General features: G+C 36.5%; 1 protein-coding gene across 3 annotated transcripts in view; it reads left to right on the plus strand.

Annotated features, from left to right (window-relative positions):
- The window catches only part of LOC125232253 (mpv17-like protein), a 150,055-nt gene that overhangs the window by 118,668 nt on the left and 9,516 nt on the right, over positions 1–21,871 (plus strand). The window contains exon 1 of one of the 3 annotated variants that reach the window (XM_048137907.1): positions 20–146. The exons of 1 other annotated variant lie outside the window; for it this stretch is intronic. The gene's annotated coding sequence lies outside the window, so the exon portion shown is untranslated. Of the gene's footprint in view, positions 1–19; positions 147–4,468; positions 4,735–21,871 lie in introns of those variants that run through there. One more of the 3 variants, XM_048137906.1, reaches the window with a different exon arrangement.

The following is a 21,871-nucleotide window of genomic DNA, read 5'->3' on the forward strand; positions in this document are numbered from 1 at the left end:
TGAGCCGTCAGAACCACCGTGCGTTCGTACCTCCTGTTACCTGGCACCGGCGCTCACGGCCCCGCGCGTCTCCATTTTACAACTTTTCTGAATGCAACTTATGAGAAACCCTGTCTCAACTTATCTTATCTGTGGACCACTTGAAGGTAGGGTTTTTAAGTTTTTTTGCTGGGAAGCTTGTTAGCGGGCTTGTAAAGTTGGTGACATATTTAAACATTGGGATAACCTCTTTTTTAATTTATTTATTTAAGCGTATGGCGTATATTTGCAGACAATTAATATTATAAGTCGACATCCAGGTTACGCAACCAACCGATCGCGTCAGGTGTCAAATTGGTATAGAGATCCACCGGGCTGCCTTTTTTAATTAAGGTGGTTGGTTCAGGGGGCCGATTTTTGAGTCTCGCTGTCACTAAAATACCGATTGAAAACGGTGACTTGCCTATTATTTTCAGTGACAATTTTCTGAATTCGAACGCGTGAGACTCAAAAATCGGCCCGCAGGTTATGGTTTATTTAACGTTTAATTAATTTCCATAGAGTACCTAGTCTGTTCATATTCTTTGATGAATACTTTTGCATGTTAAATTGTATCTTGTTATTTAATGCATGTTAGTTATAAGATGTAATGTTTCGAAAAGAAGTTGCCCGCCGAGTTTCTTGCCGGTCCCATAGTGGATACCCCCCTCCCAACTGAGGGGGGACTGAAATCTTCTCGAGGCTGAGGCGTAGGGTTAGAGCCGGCGTAGCTTTATTTGACGTTCATATGCGCATTGTAATATGCCTACTTGAAAAATAAATGTTTCATTTTCATTTTCATTTTCATTTCATTTTCATTTTCGTTGTCAAAATTCTTAGCGCATGAAAAAAACTAAAGTCAAACTAAGCTAAATTGATAATAGTTTAACATCCACCTCCATGAAATGGTTAAGTAAACGTCATAATATAAAGCCTGGCCAGAAATATATGACTACTAGCTTTTCCCCGCGGCTTCGATCTCGTTAGAAAGAGACAAAACTAGCCTATGCCTCCATCCCTACAACTATCTCCACTTGAAAAATCACGTCAATTCGTCAAGCAGACACACACACTTTCCCATTTATAATATTAGTATGGATTGTGACAATTAAGTTTAGTGTGAAGGAAATAGTTCGGCGCGAAAGAAAATAATGGCGCGTAGTCATATATTTCTGGCCTTTTAAATCGTCCTTAAACAGATTACAGACATACAGACAGGTTAGACGACCGGTCTGGCCTAGCGCGTAGTGACCCTGCCTGCTACGCCGCGGTCCCGGTTTCGAATCTCGGTAACATTTTATAAGAACTATTTTCTTCATACTATACTGAACTGTCAACCCATACGTCAGAATAACAGCAGGCTCCTGACAATCCATACTAATATTATAAATGGGAAAGTGTGTGTCTGTTTGTTTGTCCGTCTTTCATGGCAAAACGGAGCGACGAATTGACGTGATTTTTTAAGTGGAGATAGTTGAAGGGATGGAGACTGAGATAGGCTACTTTTTGTCTCTTTCTAACGCGTGCGAAGCCGCGGGCAAAAGCTAGTGATTAAGACGATACGGTAGGGGTCAATTTTCCATACAAACGCTCTCGACTATTTCCTCTCTGGTTTTTGAAGATAGAGCAATGATTTTTTCAACACAGATTGTTATTATTTTTATCTGTGTCGGACCGCTTTGATTTTTTTGATATTCTGCTTTTTAAAGACTCTAGAGCCAATCAAACATTTTCAAAAACGGCCTTTTTCATTGTGGCGCAAAAAAAGGTGTGATACTCAAGAATGGTAACAATTAACCAAAAAAGCTAAACGGTCCGACATAGATTATTTCATTGTTATTCAGATTCTCAAATTTCGTTCCGATTGATTAAGTTTTGAAGGAGGAAAGAGTCGAGAGCGGAACCTCGATTTTAAAGATTTTTTTGAAATATCTTTTGACTGAGTTGTTCTTAATGGACAATTTTTTTCGATAAATCTAGTTAATAACACTTGTAGGTACATTTAACTAAAATTCCCAAGTTGAAAGGGGGGCTCCTTTCCATTTTAGCATTTTCGCTACCGTATCCTCTTAATAAACAAAGTTAAAGTTTTGGTTAAAGTTAGCGCAGGGCAGGGTTAAGAAGCAACAGGTTGTATTGCATGGCTTTTAAAAGGGGTTGGTAGAATCAGAAAGTTTTCCAACCGAGCATTAGTTCACTGTGTTCATTAATCATTTAACAATTCAAAACCTTAACTTAAAGGTATGAAGTTCAGTTTGGTGTAAGAACGTTTTCACATTATCCGATCCGATAACTATCAGGATGTAGGACCGATATCCTATACATATATTCAATTCCCCATCTTTGAGATCTGAAGAAGGTCGGGCAAATTTTTTCACTAAAAAGCGCGATTTTTTTTTTATAGGACTATAGGTACGCTTTCGTTCTACATTTTCAATAGGTATTTTAAGACGATACAGGAGGAGTCAATTCTCCATACAAACGCTCTCGACTATATCCTCCCTGGTTTTTGAAGATAGAGCAATGATTTTTTCATCACATGTTTTTTTATCTGTGTCGGACAGTTTTGATTTTTTTGATATTCTTATTTTTAAAGACGCTAGAGCCCATCAAACATTTCCAAAAATAGCCTTATCTATTGATTATGGCGCAAAAAAAGGTGTGGTATTCAAAATTGGTAACAATTAGCCAAAAAACTAAACCAACACAGATTATTTCATTGTTATTCAGATTCTCAAACTTCGTTACGATTTATTAAGTTTTAAAGGAGGAAACAGTCGAGATCGGAACCTCGATTTTAAAGATTTTTTCGCAATATCTTTTAACCCCTCGTATGCGGCCTGTCAATTTTGATCATTGAAAAAATGACCTTGACATTTAAGACAATAGATAAAAATTCCCAGGCACGGATCCGTGTGTAAGCATACGAGGGGTTAACTCAGTTGTTCTGAATCGACAATTTTATTTCGATAAATCTAGTTAATAACACTAGTAATTATATAGAAGTTAAATTCTCAAATTGATGATTCCGCCAACATCAAGGTTTAGGAAAGTACGCGCTTTATGAAGAAAATTGGCCGATGAGCCTTCAATTTTTTAAATTTGCCACCTCTTTTTGTGCCAAAATTCGCTAGACCGTCTATACCTTTGACATCATTCCTACATTCGATATCGGATCGAAATATGGGGAAATAACGCTCTAAGCACACCTCGGACACAGGCAATCAAATATATGAACGGGCACTAGCACACAGCCTATGGTCGTGTAGATGAACGCGTCGTACTATGCTTGTGTGAGTGAAATATGACAGGTCGACTGTTCGCGTTTTTGACAGGCGGTAACTTTGAAGTAACCGAGATGGGGTGGGCGGCACTTTCAGCGGGGAGCGGGAGTGGCCATACAGTACGATAATCATCATCTTGCTCCTTGCGTTATCCCGGCTTTTGCCACGGCTCATGGGAGCCTGGGGTCCGCTTTGACAACTAATCCCAAGATTTGGCGTAGGCACTAGTTTTTACGAAAGCGACTGCCATCTGACCTTCCAATCCGAAGGGTAAACTATTCCTTATTGGAAGTAGTCCGGTATCCTCACGATGTTTTCCTTCACCGAAAAGCGACTGGCAAATATCAAAATACTGTGCTAGCTCTAAGTCTTAGTTTTTATATGTAAGTAAATTGTCTTTCGCAATGGTAAAGTAAACTATCGAAAAAAGATTTTAAACTATCGATTAATGTAATCGTACGAAGTTCGGCACGTGATTTTGATTTATTCATTATTTCTTGAAAACCAAACATGTGATCGCTCACGTTTTACTGCTCACGATGAAATACCTGCTCAAATATCGTAAAAATACCACAACTTTGAGATTATTTTTAGTTGTGAATACAAAGTTTGTAATATTAAATGAAACAGAGGTAAATCTAAGTTTTTAAGAAGACATATATGGACTTTACATTCGTTATCATCATCATTTCAGCCGTTACTCGCCCACTGATCAGCATAGGCCGCCCTTCGTATTAGCAATTTATCTACAAGAAAAGATCAAATGTCATATTCACGATTCCATGAAATAAAATCCTATAGTGCTAATTAATACTGCTAATTTTCTGAATAAGTAGCTGTGTTTTTCTTTTGGCTCTAGCTACAAAAAAAGCAAAAAAAAGTTTAAAAAAAGTTAAAGCGCCCCAAAATTGGCAATTTTGATAAGTGTAAGTAAGCCCGGCTGACATGGACGGAAGGAACAGTTTTCTATGAGCAAAGGTGCCTACTTAATTAATTACATGCAAAAAGAATGGCAAATCAGTACTCGCTTGACCTTAAAACAGTGTCACAATTGAAAAATAAAACAAACCATATAAAAATAGGTTACTCTAAATTACCTATTGTATCGAGTCAATTGAATAACTAGCGGAGTCAGTGCGCAGTGACACCCTTAGCTACTCGCATGTGTACGTCGAAAAAAAAAACATTTGTTTTAATGTTGATATATTTTTTAAAGTGTAGAATATATCACTAAACAATCTTGATAGTTGAACAACCAGCGTTATCAAGAAAACACGAAATCTTTAGATAAAACAATCTCAAAAACATAACGGTTGTAGCTAATTTTAAAGAGGCTGTGTCAAGTGTTTTTATTTGAATAAATACTAGTTTTATTACTTTATTAGAAACATTGGTGTGGACCGGACGCGGCTAGCTGTATATTTAAGTGCACGTGAGTAATATTGTGTCTATTAAAATAAATGGTTCAATTTTCATTCATGGCGGGTGTTAGTTGTTACTAGTTACGAACATCCGTCAGGTTTTGAAACGTATTTTTTATTTAGAGCCGGTTCCTAAGTAATGGGTGGCTTTAGAGCAAAGTGTATAATTTAAACGATATCGCGATAATTATAGATCTTCTGATACATAGCGACTAGGTATTATCCGTTATCATTGCTGTGATATATAAAACAAAATATGGCTTATTGATTTAGCAAGAACAGTACCATTTTGGTGATCGAGTCAATTTTATTTATTTTAGTGTAGAAAAGAGTAGTCAACCTATCATAATCATACCTACTAGCTATGCTTACATATTATCGTAATTGTAACTAAACCTCCGCTCACCTTACTTATTTACTTACTTACTTGACTAATCAACAGTATAGTTAACCCCCCTTTAAATATACCCCTTAAATTTGGCCTTGTGATCGTCTAGCGTGAATAAGTAGAACCCTTCGATGTGAACCGCGATAACCTAGATCCTTTAATGAGTATCAGCTGTATTTTTGACTAATTTTTAAAATTTTATTTATTTATATTTTAAAGAAGAATAAAGGTTATTGTAGCATAATAATATAGTGTTATAGAAGAGTATTTTATCAGATTTAGGCCTAGAAAGTTATATGTGAGAAAATTAATGACGTAATGAAGAAATTTTTAGAATAAAAGTTAGTGAGTGAAACATACATGAAATAAATATTAAAAAATATTTTGTTAATCAACCGCTACGCTCTATTAGTGATCCTGGCTTGGGTACGAACTTGCGTTGCGGAATAGGATCCTTAATCTCAATCAAACTGCTTTATTGAGAGTCCTATGCCAAGCCAGAAGGGCTATCTATCTACTAACTAACCCCTTTTTTATTTTGTTTCTTTTCCCTAGCTAAACCCCCTTTTCCCCAATACTGCTAATAGACCATAACTTCTCGATCTTTCTAATGTTTTATCGAAACACCGAGCAGTTGCTAACTTTTATAAGAACTAAGTCTACTAACTTTTCTAAGCTTTTGACTTTCCATCAGTGGACGGCGCTCGCATGCCACTGGGCCCTATAACAAACCTATGCTTTTTATTCCAAAGAATAGTTTGTTTCCCTAACCATCTTGATAGAATTTACCTTTAAAACCAGTTAGCAACACTAAGTGTCCCGCAGCCACACCGAAAGATCAGAAATTGCTACCACAATTATTAATTTCACTCAGATAAATTAAGTAATAAGAGATTTTATAAATTACCAGTTCTACCACTTATTTTAAGATAGTAAACACCACATTTAAAGTCCATTTAAACCATATAAATAGTAGTAGTTAAATTATTTCTCCACAATACACGTTGACCAATTATAATTTAAGACCAATCATAAAAGAACTCTACTTTCATAGAAATAGTGTGTGACTTTACCCTAGTCCTATCGTTTTCCCTACTCTAGCATATCTGAAACACAGACCATCACTTACCATAGATCTTGTGTTCAAAATATGCACAAGTGTATCCCTACCATAAGCTGTACAGTTCAGCCAGCGAAGCTGAGATAGGCAACCTATAGGCTTGAGTTATGATCCCCCCCTCTGCTTTTGCCCGCGGGCTAGGGTAGCAGAGAGTAGATCGCCCTATCCGTGTATATATCCAGTATTCTAGGACACACCAGTACCAGCCACATGAGAGACCCAGCTGCGATCAACTTTACTTAGATGTGGATCGATCACAACCGAAATCCCCAGCGACCAACGCCAGCATGGACCAGAGCACCGAGTAAATAAATATAAATATATATAGGACCCCAGCCTCAAATACTGCCGACTTCAGTGAGCAAGGATTACTCCTAATGTCTTTCGTCAATCGTGAAAGTCCTCACTTCCATCTAACAGTTGGACTCTTTGAGACCGGTGAGAAAGTACGCCTTTTGTAAGTAAATAAAGACGCCCAAGCCCTCCACTTGGAACAAAAAGACTCCTAAACGCCTTATGTTTAACAGCCGCAAGGTATAAAGCGCTTAGCCGGACAACAGTCTGTCACAAACAATGATCTGGCTTATAACTTTCACAAAATAACCCCATAGAAAATTACTAAATTCAATTTTACTGACCAACTAAACAAACGAATGAGGTTTCCTTTACGTGCTATAATCTAAGCTTAGTTTTGCAAGAATTTCTCCCTACAAAACCAAACACAGACTTATCTCCAAGCACCAGCCATACATCGACCCAGTCTTTGTATTGCTTGACGGCACTCATGAAACAAAGCACAGAAAACTTCACTATACACATCAATTTAAATGTAACACTACACTATAAATAGAACACTAAATTATCCCCACAACTGACAGTAAAGCAATTCCACCATAGGTCTAAGTTCAACTGTACGACGATATTGTCCCCGCACAACCAAACAGAGACACAATTTCAAAGTTTACAATCACTTAGAATAATTTCCAAGTAAAAACAAACAGAGAAATAATAGCAGAACAACTTCACTCACCAGTATAACACACGAAAGCCAGAGACACTGTTAGTCTTGCGGATATTTTAAGAATGAATCGCGTCGGCTCGCTCCGACCCTTTTATAGATTTTATCTCCGACTTCCGACTTCCGACATCCGACTTCCGACTTCTGACATTCGACTTCCGACTTCTGACATCCGACTTCCGACTTCTGACATTCGACTTCCGACTTCTGACTTCTGACATCCGACTTCCGACTTCTGACATTCGACTTCCGACTTCTGACATTCGACTTCCGACTTCTGACATCCGACTTCCGACAAGATGGCTACTCAATCGTGTGCTTTGTTTACTAAGTCTTATGCCCTATGCATTAGAGTTCACGATTAACACACGGATGTTTGCTTATCAACACGTGCCGAGTACACGTGTTTTAGAGAGAGACAGAGCTATTGATATTGATACCTATGTAGTCCAATAGTGGAGCGATTCGCAAATATTTTTACGTAAATATTATTTTGTGGAACATTCTTATTTATTTTGTAAGTAATTTCGCAATGAAATATTTTATCTGTTACTAAATGTTACATTGAATGATATATTCAGGAAGCATAATAACCAATATTAGTCATTATTACCTCTCTGACTCGTAATTGGAACCAAGACATAATATCGGAACGCTATGCAGTTGACAACTGTCAGTGTCAGTATTTCGTCCATGTGAACGTAGTTTGTTGATAAATACGTTTTTCCAACCTGTTTTACATTTAATAATAGTGAATTTTATCAGTGATGACGTAACTAAACATGTGATTAACCATCAAAGATATTATTTGTTAAAATATTCAATGAAATCCCGAAGGAAATATGCACCAAAAGTTGGTCAAGGAAAAGTTGATTCGCCGTAAGTTTTATATGTAATAACGAGTCCATTTCCTCGTCATAGACGCTTGTTCTGTTACAACTCGCCCCCGATTGGATTTCTTTTATAAAATACAAAGTGGTTTGTAAAAAAATCCAATCTCACTTAGCAAAAGAAGCAATAACATTGAATAAAAGAATAAAAGAAAAATATTTCTAGATCAGTCGGAAATATCCCCCCATTTCTAATCGTGTGGTGTGTTTTCCAATACTATGCAACTGCTAGTGACTCAGTTTTGAAATCAGCTCATCAGAATCTCGACAATGAACCATGATAACCCCTTTCTCAGAGTCCACGCATCGCCAGGGATATCAGGTTGTGAATCTGATAGGTCCTACTAACCCGTTCTTGCTAGCTCGTTCCCCGGTCGCGGCGAATATTCATTCCATCCACACTGTTGGACCGGAATAATTATCGTAATAATTTCAACGAGTTCACAATAACTTCCCACGCAATTACGAAGAAACCTTTAGAGCTCTCATTATAAGTCCAGAGCCTTCAATCTCCATTGTCGGAACTCAAACCAATTTTTCTACCTAATCACTCCAGCCACATGTTTTGGCGCATGTCTCATACTTGAATAAAATATACTGACTTAAGATTTGTTTGGATGTGTTTTTTTTTTTTTTTTATAAAACAAACCTTAAATGACATAAGCATGTACCTCAACTTGGTACCACATCCTTGATCAAATAAAGAAATGATTTGATGATACTAAACTTCACATCTTTGAACACATAGCAAGGAAACAAATATTGAAAAGAGCCTCGTTCTCACTAGACGATTTTGGCCCTTTTATTTATGTCGATTGTCAAATACATCCCATTCAAGATGAGGTGTGTGGATTCAGTGTGGGTCTTATTACCTTGTAGAGTGAGTAGCCACAAAAAACTACCCTTGAAATGGGTCGAATCTAAATGGATTTTAACCTAACCAATAAGAATTTTATGACTAATGTGTTCCCAAAATTCCCCCCCTTGTTTGTTCCCCGCAAATTCCGACCAAACTAGTTTTGACTACTTTCTAGCGCTGTCTGTCTGTATCAATCCACTCATTCCATAAAAGAAACATTCGAGACACACTTTCATATCTTACATCCGTCATATCCAGCCATTCAATCTATCAAACATACAACTATAAGCATTCATCACCTCTAACTTATACACAATACACATCCACTCGTTCATTCCTCCTCAATTACGCTTTCACTCGATTGTTTACAGAAAGCCAACGCTTTTAAAAGTAATCAAAATAAATAATAAAAATAGAAATAGAAACTAGATAATAATTTTAAAAGTTTACCTATCCCATTTTACCCCACACTACCCTGACTCGAAGGCAAAGAAAATTTCATTTTATTTATAAGAAGTCCTACATTCATCATTTACAAAGTATACTATTTAAAGTATTTGATTTTATAAAGTATTTACTAACCGCAAACCATTGGACAACATGTGACACCTTATCATAATCTCATCTGCTACAAAATTGTATGACGATCAAGCATACCAACTTAAGAACAATGACAGTTTGAGTAATGTCGCCAATAGAAAACCTTTTGGCGGAGATATATGTTATCTGTGGTTAAATTATTTTCTCTAATCTATCTCATGTTTACCGCTAAACCGCTTTGTCCGCGAAAAAATGACAGATCTATTTATGTATGGACCATTTTAGCGCTATACTGCCTACAACATGAATCTGTAATAACTTAAAACAAATGTTTTCCATTTAATATTTCAAATGTGGTCCGAAGAATAAACTTTCAGATCAATGTAAAATATGTTTGTGTCACTAAGTGAGTTTTAATTTTTATAACCTATAAATTCGTTAGGAAATCAGGCGAAAACGCGTTATTTTAATTCATTGCAATAAGTGTTCGGTGTACAGTAGACCTAGTGAAATCTAGCCTAGTGCAACGGATGTAAATAAACTGGATACTTAGCTTTCCAGCAAAGGTAAGCATTTATTTTTACACTTTAATGTAATCAAACAAGTCGTTGTTTTCGAAAACTTGCAAAACATATCTGTGATCTCTAACGAATAAGTTGAAATAGGCTTTCTTTATCGCAAAATGTTTGTTATTTCTTTTCTGAAAATTTTTGAGTATGCTTTGTGTTTTCTGACAAATTATTTCTCATGGGCGTGTCTTAGTTCCAAAAATTAAGCGACGCGCCCCCGTGAATAGATAAGTGAAATAATATTGTTCCTATTTGGCAGAACCCCACTCTAAAACTAAACCCTTTTCTTACGCTATCCACATGAACATTTCTAATGTCTGACTATTTCCCCTCAGTCTCGCTGATCTGCACTACCAGCTCGTTCAACGTTACTGAACAACAAAGTAATCCGACAATCAGACTGGACCCGGTCACGTTAGGTAAGTTTACATACCTACTGCGTACCACATACATACTATTTCTGAACCTCAGTAAAATATGGTTTTATAATGATGATAGTGCTTATTATCTATGCCTACTTAACAGGAATATTACAAATTTCAATCAATTTTCATGAAATTAATTAAGCAATTGTGACAATGATCAAGCAGTGGTGGAGTTAAGGTATGGCAAGGTACGACCTCCCAGATGCTGGTAATGCTAATATTTCGTAGGATATGTTTGACATGGTTGTAATGAAGTACAGTATGTTGGCATACTCCTGACTTGTGAAATATTGTATAAAAGCTGTGTACACAATCTACCGAACATAATGATTGTATGGTTTTACACTTACTATTTTAGACTAGCCTACAGCTTATCATGTAAGATAACGAACTCATGTCATATGAAGCTATTGAAAATCTTGTTTATACATACATACTTATTTGTATTACTACAGTAAAAATGTATACCTATAGAAGGTTGAAATTCGTACAGTGCATTTAATTTATTGAAATAATTGGCAGATATAGGCTACGGTGACCTCTCACCATCAAGAGGGACGTATGCCTGTTTACCAATGATGTAGTATGAAAATGTATGACAACTTATAAGCTAATGAACTTAAATTAGTCCTAATATGACTAATACGTATAACCTAACAGACAGACATTTGTTCTCATAGTGAAAATATTCAGTATAAAGACTTTGTCAATTTATTGTATGATGTATGAAATCCTGTGAGACAATACGTAGATTATAGCGTTACAACTGAAATGCAAATAAACCATCCATCGAAGAATGTACTTGTCATAGTACCACATGCGTGTAGCTATTCAGTATTCATAGAAAAATGGCGGGACGCCCCATATAATATTGTACTTCAGCGCGACAATGAATAATCGCGCCCCCATAGCCATTAGACTAGAGCCTATCTTCTTGTATTACTAGGTCTTAAATCTAGGGCTTAGGTATCCTGGATTATTTTAGGAAAATAATCTTACATCTAGACTATGTTAGCGACCTACTTACTGGCCTAACTAGTAGTTATCCTGCCTATGAATGAAGTTCTGTATAACAGACGCCTTCTAGGAACATACATAACATCAGAGTGTTCACGAACTATATAAGACAGCATCGAAGCTATCCGATCTCCGGTGTGAAGTGCAAACGTGATGTGAGATTTCAAAATAGCCCTGAAGATGGCAGAACCTGCTAAGAAAATGTACTGGGCATATAGAGAACTATTTGTTTTAACATGAAATTCTATTACTATTGTACATTGTGTACACACTTATGTTTCCAATTCCGGTCACGAGGTGGCAAACTCTTCTAAAGTGCTACAGCTCCGCGCTTCCTATTATTTTAGATACATGGGTATTTTCTATATAAGTACCTAGTATTTCCAGTACTTGCCCTGCCTATACAACAGCCATAAAACATACATTAAGACACAGAATAAATAATAGTACTACGCACAGGCGCAAAGGAACGTCAAGATGTGCCAATGCCAACAATTGCTACGTAGCAATGCAACCCGAATGGTGCTAAAATTGCCTAATCGGGACAATATTTAGTTCAACCACTGCGATTATGAGCTAATTTCCTAGAAATAGATTTTGTCTAAGTTTACTACGCAACTTTAATTTTATTATTTTATTTTTACAGATACCAGAGGAAGACGAAAATATAATTGATTCTGTACTGATGCATAACTTCGCTCGGAACGCGGCAAGAATTAACAATGGAAGAAAATACTACAGACTTGTTTATTAACGATAAAGTTATTTTAGTTTTTATGAAATAGCGATTGAATAAAAATATTAGGTATATGAGTTTTATTTAGAGATGAAATAAGTCAAGAAATACAGCACACCCACTCGTTTTCACAACAACAAATGTAGCCTGGTAAGGCTAATTCCTATTATTTATTTATAAACCTTGGTATCCAAGATGTGTTCTACAGAGCACATCTTAGATCCTGGTCACGGCACCAAATGTAACTAAACCTCCGCTCACCTTACTTATTTACTTACTTACTTGACTAATCAACAGTATAGTTAACCCCCCTTTAAATATACCCCTTAAATTTGGCCTTGTGATCGTCTAGCGTGAATAAGTAGAACCCTTCGATGTGAACCGCGATAACCTAGATCCTTTAATGAGTATCAGCTGTATTTTTGACTAATTTTTAAAATTTTATTTATTTATATTTTAAAGAAGAATAAAGGTTATTGTAGCATAATAATATAGTGTTATAGAAGAGTATTTTATCAGATTTAGGCCTAGAAAGTTATATGTGAGAAAATTAATGACGTAATGAAGAAATTTTAGAATAAAAGTTAGTGAGTGAAACATACATGAAATAAATATTAAAAAATATTTTGTTAATCATCCGCTACGCCTTATTAGTGGTCCTGGCTTGGGTACGAACTTGCGATACGGAATAGGACCCTTGACCTGATCAAACCACTTTATCAGGATCCTAAGCAAGTAAGCCTGAAGGGCTATCTATCTACAAACTAACCCCCCTTTTGTTTTGTTTCTTTTCCCTAGCTAAACCCCCCTTTTCCCCAATACTGCTAATAGACCATAACTTCTCGATCTTTCTAATGTTTTATCGAAACACCGAGCAGTTGCTAACTTTTATAAGAACTAAGTCTACTAACTTTTCTAAGCTTTTGACTTTCCATCAGTGGACGGCGCTCGCATGCCACTGGGCCCTATAACAAACCTATGCTTTTTATTCCAAAGAATAGTTTGTTTCCCTAACCATCTTGATAGAATTTACCTTTAAAACCAGTTAGCAACACTAAGTGTCCCGCAGCCACACCGAAAGATCAGAAATTGCTACCACAATTATTAATTTCACTCAGATAAATTAAGTAATAAGAGATTTTATAAATTACCAGTTCTACCACTTATTTTAAGATAGTAAACACCACATTTAAAGTCCATTTAAACCATATAAATAGTAGTAGTTAAATTATTTCTCCACAATACACGTTGACCAATTATAATTTAAGACCAATCATAAAAGAACTCTACTTTCATAGAAATAGTGTGTGACTTTACCCTAGTCCTATCGTTTTCCCTACTCTAGCATATCTGAAACACAGACCATCACTTACCATAGATCTTGTGTTCAAAATATGCACAAGTGTATCCCTACCATAAGCTGTACAGTTCAGCCAGCGAAGCTGAGATAGGCAACCTATAGGCTTGTGTCGGTTGATCCCCCCTCTGCTTTTGCCCGCGGGCTAGGGTAGCAGAGAGTAGATCGCCCTATCCGTGTATATATCCAGTATTCTAGGACACACCAGTACCAGCCACATGAGAGACCCAGCTGCGATCAACTTTACTTAGATGTGGATCGATCACAACCGAAATCCCCAGCGACCAACGCCAGCATGGACCAGAGCACCGAGTAAATAAATATAAATATATATAGGACCCCAGCCTCAAATACTGCCGACTTCAGTGAGCAAGGATTACTCCTAATGTCTTTCGTCAATCGTGAAAGTCCTCACTTCCATCTAACAGTTGGACTCTTTGAGACCGGTGAGAAAGTACGCCTTTTGTAAGTAAATAAAGACGCCCAAGCCCTCCACTTGGAACAAAAAGACTCCTAAACGCCTTATGTTTAACAGCCGCAAGGTATAAAGCGCTTAGCCGGACAACAGTCTGTCACAAACAATGATCTGGCTTATAACTTTCACAAAATAACCCCATAGAAAATTACTAAATTCAATTTTACTGACCAACTAAACAAACGAATGAGGTTTCCTTTACGTGCTATAATCTAAGCTTAGTTTTGCAAGAATTTCTCCCTACAAAACCAAACACAGACTTATCTCCAAGCACCAGCCATACATCGACCCAGTCTTTGTATTGCTTGACGGCACTCATGAAACAAAGCACAGAAAACTTCACTATACACATCAATTTAAATGTAACACTACACTATAAATAGAACACTAAATTATCCCCACAACTGACAGTAAAGCAATTCCACCATAGGTCTAAGTTCAACTGTACGACGATATTGTCCCCGCACAACCAAACAGAGACACAATTTCAAAGTTTACAATCACTTAGAATAATTTCCAAGTAAAAACAAACAGAGAAATAATAGCAGAACAACTTCACTCACCAGTATAACACACGAAAGCCAGAGACACTGTTAGTCTTGCGGATATTTTAAGAATGAATCGCGTCGGCTCGCTCCGACCCTTTTATAGATTTTATCTCCGACTTCCGACTTCCGACATCCGACTTCCGACTTCTGACATTCGACTTCCGACTTCTGACATCCGACTTCCGACTTCTGACATTCGACTTCCGACTTCTGACTTCTGACATCCGACTTCCGACTTCTGACATTCGACTTCCGACTTCTGACATTCGACTTCCGACTTCTGACATCCGACTTCCGACAAGATGGCTACTCAATCGTGTGCTTTGTTTACTAAGTCTTATGCCCTATGCATTAGAGTTCACGATTAACACACGGATGTTTGCTTATCAACACGTGCCGAGTACACGTGTTTTAGAGAGAGACAGAGCTATTGATATTGATACCTATGTAGTCCAATAGTGGAGCGATTCGCAAATATTTTTACGTAAATATTATTTTGTGGAACATTCTTATTTATTTTGTAAGTAATTTCGCAATGAAATATTTTATCTGTTACTAAATGTTACATTGAATGATATATTCAGGAAGCATAATAACCAATATTAGTCATTATTATTTCTTTGACTCGTAATTGGAACCAAGACATAATATCGGAACGCTATGCAGTTGACAACTGTCAGTGTCAGTATTTCGTCCATGTGAACGTAGTTTGTTGATAAATACGTTTTTCCAACCTGTTTTACATTTAATAATAGTGAATTTTATCAGTGATGACGTAACTAAACATGTGATTAACCATCAAAGATATTATTTGTTAAAATATTCAATGAAATCCCGAAGGAAATATGCACCAAAAAGTTGGTCAAGGAAAAGTTGATTCGCCGTAAGTTTTATATGTAATAACGAGTCCATTTCCTCGTCATAGACGCTTGTTCTGTTACAACTCGCCCCCGATTGGATTTCTTTTATAAAATACAAAGTGGTTTGTAAAAAAATCCAATCTCACTTAGCAAAAGAAGCAATAAAATTGAATAAAAGAATAAAAGAAAAATATTTCTAGATCAGTCGGAAATATCCCCCATTTCTAATCGTGTGGTGTGTTTTCCAATACTATGCAACTGCTAGTGACTCAGTTTTGAAATCAGCTCATCAGAATCTCGACAATGAACCATGATAACCCCTTTCTCAGAGTCCACGCATCGCCAGGGATATCAGGTTGTGAATCTGATAGGTCCTACTAACCCGTTCTTGCTAGCTCGTTCCCCGGTCGCGGCGAATATTCATTCCATCCACACTGTTGGACCGGAATAATTATCGTAATAATTTCAACGAGTTCACAATAACTTCCCACGCAATTACGAAGAAACCTTTAGAGCTCTCATTATAAGTCCAGAGCCTTCAATCTCCATTGTCGGAACTCAAACCAATTTTTCTACCTAATCACTCCAGCCACATGTTTTGGCGCATGTCTCATACTTGAATAAAATATACTGACTTAAGATTTGTTTGGATGTGTTTTTTTTTTTTTTTATAAAACAAACCTTAAATGACATAAGCATGTACCTCAACTTGGTACCACATCCTTGATCAAATAAAGAAATGATTTGATGATACTAAACTTCACATCTTTGAACACATAGCAAGGAAACAAATATTGAAAAGAGCCTCGTTCTCACTAGACGATTTTGGCCCTTTTATTTATGTCGATTGTCAAATACATCCCATTCAAGATGAGGTGTGTGGATTCAGTGTGGGTCTTATTACCTTGTAGAGTGAGTAGCCACAAAAAACTACCCTTGAAATGGGTCGAATCTAAATGGATTTTAACCTAACCAATAAGAATTTTATGACTAATGTGTTCCCAAAATTCCCCCCCTTGTTTGTTCCCCGCAAATTCCGACCAAACTAGTTTTGACTACTTTCTAGCGCTGTCTGTCTGTATCAATCCACTCATTCCATAAAAGAAACATTCGAGACACACTTTCATATCTTACATCCGTCATATCCAGCCATTCAATCTATCAAACATACAACTATAAGCATTCATCACCTCTAACTTATACACATATACACCCACTCGTTCATTCCTCCTCAATTACGCTTTCACTCGATTGTTTACAGAAAGCCAACGCTTTTAAAAGTAATCAAAATAAATAATAAAAATAGAAATAGAAACTAGATAATAATTTTAAAAGTTTACCTATCCCATTTTACCCCACACTACCCTGACTCGAAGGCAAAGAAAATTTCATTTTATTTATAAGAAGTCCTACATTCATCATTTACAAAGTATACTATTTAAAGTATTTGATTTTATAAAGTATTTACTAACCGCAAACCATTGGACAACATGTGACACCTTATCATAATCTCATCTGCTACAAAATTGTATGACGATCAAGCATACCAACTTAAGAACAATGACAGTTTGAGTAATGTCGCCAATAGAAAACCTTTTGGCGGAGATATATGTTATCTGTGGTTAAATTATTTTCTCTAATCTATCTCATGTTTACCGCTAAACCGCTTTGTCCGCGAAAAAATGACAGATCTATTTATGTATGGACCATTTTAGCGCTATACTGCCTACAACATGAATCTGTAATAACTTAAAACAAATGTTTTCCATTTAATATTTCAAATGTGGTCCGAAGAATAAACTTTCAGATCAATGTAAAATATGTTTGTGTCACTAAGTGAGTTTTAATTTTTATAACCTATAAATTCGTTAGGAAATCAGGCGAAAACGCGTTATTTTAATTCATTGCAATAAGTGTTCGGTGTACAGTAGACCTAGTGAAATCTAGCCTAGTGCAACGGATGTAAATAAACTGGATACTTAGCTTTCCAGCAAAGGTAAGCATTTATTTTTACACTTTAATGTAATCAAACAAGTCGTTGTTTTCGAAAACTTGCAAAACATATCTGTGATCTCTAACGAATAAGTTGAAATAGGCTTTCTTTATCGCAAAATGTTTGTTATTTCTTTTCTGAAAATTTTTGAGTATGCTTTGTGTTTTCTGACAAATTATTTCTCATGGGCGTGTCTTAGTTCCAAAAATTAAGCGACGCGCCCCCGTGAATAGATAAGTGAAATAATATTGTTCCTATTTGGCAGAACCCCACTCTAAAACTAAACCCTTTTCTTACGCTATCCACATGAACATTTCTAATGTCTGACTATTTCCCCTCAGTCTCGCTGATCTGCACTACCAGCTCGTTCAACGTTACTGAACAACAAAGTAATCCGACAATCAGACTGGACCCGGTCACGTTAGGTAAGTTTACATACCTACTGCGTACCACATACATACTATTTCTGAACCTCAGTAAAATATGGTTTTATAATGATGATAGTGCTTATTATCTATGCCTACTTAACAGGAATATTACAAATTTCAATCAATTTTCATGAAATTAATTAAGCAATTGTGACAATGATCAAGCAGTGGTGGAGTTAAGGTATGGCAAGGTACGACCTCCCAGATGCTGGTAATGCTAATATTTCGTAGGATATGTTTGACATGGTTGTAATGAAGTACAGTATGTTGGCATACTCCTGACTTGTGAAATATTGTATAAAAGCTGTGTACACAATCTACCGAACATAATGATTGTATGGTTTTACACTTACTATTTTAGACTAGCCTACAGCTTATCATGTAAGATAACGAACTCATGTCATATGAAGCTATTGAAAATCTTGTTTATACATACATACTTATTTGTATTACTACAGTAAAAATGTATACCTATAGAAGGTTGAAATTCGTACAGTGCATTTAATTTATTGAAATAATTGGCAGATATAGGCTACGGTGACCTCTCACCATCAAGAGGGACGTATGCCTGTTTACCAATGATGTAGTATGAAAATGTATGACAACTTATAAGCTAATGAACTTAAATTAGTCCTAATATGACTAATACGTATAACCTAACAGACAGACATTTGTTCTCATAGTGAAAATATTCAGTATAAAGACTTTGTCAATTTATTGTATGATGTATGAAATCCTGTGAGACAATACGTAGATTATAGCGTTACAACTGAAATGCAAATAAACCATCCATCGAAGAATGTACTTGTCATAGTACCACATGCGTGTAGCTATTCAGTATTCATAGAAAAATGGCGGGACGCCCCATATAATATTGTACTTCAGCGCGACAATGAATAATCGCGCCCCCATAGCCATTAGACTAGAGCCTATCTTCTTGTATTACTAGGTCTTAAATCTAGGGCTTAGGTATCCTGGATTATTTTAGGAAAATAATCTTACATCTAGACTATGTTAGCGACCTACTTACTGGCCTAACTAGTAGTTATCCTGCCTATGAATGAAGTTCTGTATAACAGACGCCTTCTAGGAACATACATAACATCAGAGTGTTCACGAACTATATAAGACAGCATCGAAGCTATCCGATCTCCGGTGTGAAGTGCAAACGTGATGTGAGATTTCAAAATAGCCCTGAAGATGGCAGAACCTGCTAAGAAAATGTACTGGGCATATAGAGAACTATTTGTTTTAACATGAAATTCTATTACTATTGTACATTGTGTACACACTTATGTTTCCAATTCCGGTCACGAGGTGGCAAACTCTTCTAAAGTGCTACAGCTCCGCGCTTCCTATTATTTTAGATACATGGGTATTTTCTATATAAGTACCTAGTATTTCCAGTACTTGCCCTGCCTATACAACAGCCATAAAACATACATTAAGACACAGAATAAATAATAGTACTACGCACAGGCGCAAAGGAACGTCAAGATGTGCCAATGCCAACAATTGCTACGTAGCAATGCAACCCGAATGGTGCTAAAATTGCCTAATCGGGACAATATTTAGTTCAACCACTGCGATTATGAGCTAATTTCCTAGAAATAGATTTTGTCTAAGTTTACTACGCAACTTTAATTTTATTATTTTATTTTTACAGATACCAGAGGAAGACGAAAATATAATTGATTCTGTACTGATGCATAACTTCGCTCGGAACGCGGCAAGAATTAACAATGGAAGAAAATACTACAGACTTGTTTATTAACGATAAAGTTATTTTAGTTTTTATGAAATAGCGATTGAATAAAAATATTAGGTATATGAGTTTTATTTAGAGATGAAATAAGTCAAGAAATACAGCACACCCACTCGTTTTCACAACAACAAATGTAGCCTGGTAAGGCTAATTCCTATTATTTATTTATAAACCTTGGTATCCAAGATGTGTTCTACAGAGCACATCTTAGATCCTGGTCACGGCACCAAATGTAACTAAACCTCCGCTCACCTTACTTATTTACTTACTTACTTGACTAATCAACAGTATAGTTAACCCCCTTTAAATATACCCCTTAAATTTGGCCTTGTGATCGTCTAGCGTGAATAAGTAGAACCCTTCGATGTGAACCGCGATAACCTAGATCCTTTAATGAGTATCAGCTGTATTTTTGACTAATTTTTAAAATTTTATTTATTTATATTTTAAAGAAGAATAAAGGTTATTGTAGCATAATAATATAGTGTTATAGAAGAGTATTTTATCAGATTTAGGCCTAGAAAGTTATATGTGAGAAAATTAATGACGTAATGAAGAAATTTTTAGAATAAAAGTTAGTGAGTGAAACATACATGAAATAAATATTAAAAAATATTTTGTTAATCAACCGCTACGCTCTATTAGTGATCCTGGCTTGGGTACGAACTTGCGTTGCGGAATAGGATCCTTAATCTCAATCAAACTGCTTTATTGAGAGTCCTATGCCAAGCCAGAAGGGCTATCTATCTACTAACTAACCCCCCCTTTTATTTTGTTTCTTTTCCCCTAGCTAAACCCCCCTTTTCCCCAATACTGCTAATAGACCATAACTTCTCGATCTTTCTAATGTTTTATCGAAACACCGAGCAGTTGCTAACTTTTATAAGAACTAAGTCTACTAACTTTTCTAAGCTTTTGACTTTCCATCAGTGGACGGCGCTCGCATGCCACTGGGCCCTATAACAAACCTATGCTTTTTATTCCAAAGAATAGTTTGTTTCCCTAACCATCTTGATAGAATTTACCTTTAAAACCAGTTAGCAACACTAAGTGTCCCGCAGCCACACCGAAAGATCAGAAATTGCTACCACAATTATTAATTTCACTCAGATAAATTAAGTAATAAGAGATTTTATAAATTACCAGTTCTACCACTTATTTTAAGATAGTAAACACCACATTTAAAGTCCATTTAAACCATATAAATAGTAGTAGTTAAATTATTTCTCCACAATACACGTTGACCAATTATAATTTAAGACCAATCATAAAAGAACTCTACTTTCATAGAAATAGTGTGTGACTTTACCCTAGTCCTATCGTTTTCCCTACTCTAGCATATCTGAAACACAGACCATCACTTACCATAGATCTTGTGTTCAAAATATGCACAAGTGTATCCCTACCATAAGCTGTACAGTTCAGCCAGCGAAGCTGAGATAGGCAACCTATAGGCTTGAGTTATGATCCCCCCCTCTGCTTTTGCCCGCGGGCTAGGGTAGCAGAGAGTAGATCGCCCTATCCGTGTATATATCCAGTATTCTAGGACACACCAGTACCAGCCACATGAGAGACCCAGCTGCGATCAACTTTACTTAGATGTGGATCGATCACAACCGAAATCCCCAGCGACCAACGCCAGCATGGACCAGAGCACCGAGTAAATAAATATAAATATATATAGGACCCCAGCCTCAAATACTGCCGACTTCAGTGAGCAAGGATTACTCCTAATGTCTTTCGTCAATCGTGAAAGTCCTCACTTCCATCTAACAGTTGGACTCTTTGAGACCGGTGAGAAAGTACGCCTTTTGTAAGTAAATAAAGACGCCCAAGCCCTCCACTTGGAACAAAAAGACTCCTAAACGCCTTATGTTTAACAGCCGCAAGGTATAAAGCGCTTAGCCGGACAACAGTCTGTCACAAACAATGATCTGGCTTATAACTTTCACAAAATAACCCCATAGAAAATTACTAAATTCAATTTTACTGACCAACTAAACAAACGAATGAGGTTTCCTTTACGTGCTATAATCTAAGCTTAGTTTTGCAAGAATTTCTCCCTACAAAACCAAACACAGACTTATCTCCAAGCACCAGCCATACATCGACCCAGTCTTTGTATTGCTTGACGGCACTCATGAAACAAAGCACAGAAAA

This window comes from Leguminivora glycinivorella, chromosome 12 (assembly GCF_023078275.1).
Source record: "Leguminivora glycinivorella isolate SPB_JAAS2020 chromosome 12, LegGlyc_1.1, whole genome shotgun sequence".
Classification (NCBI taxonomy): Eukaryota; Metazoa; Arthropoda; class Insecta; order Lepidoptera; family Tortricidae; genus Leguminivora; species Leguminivora glycinivorella.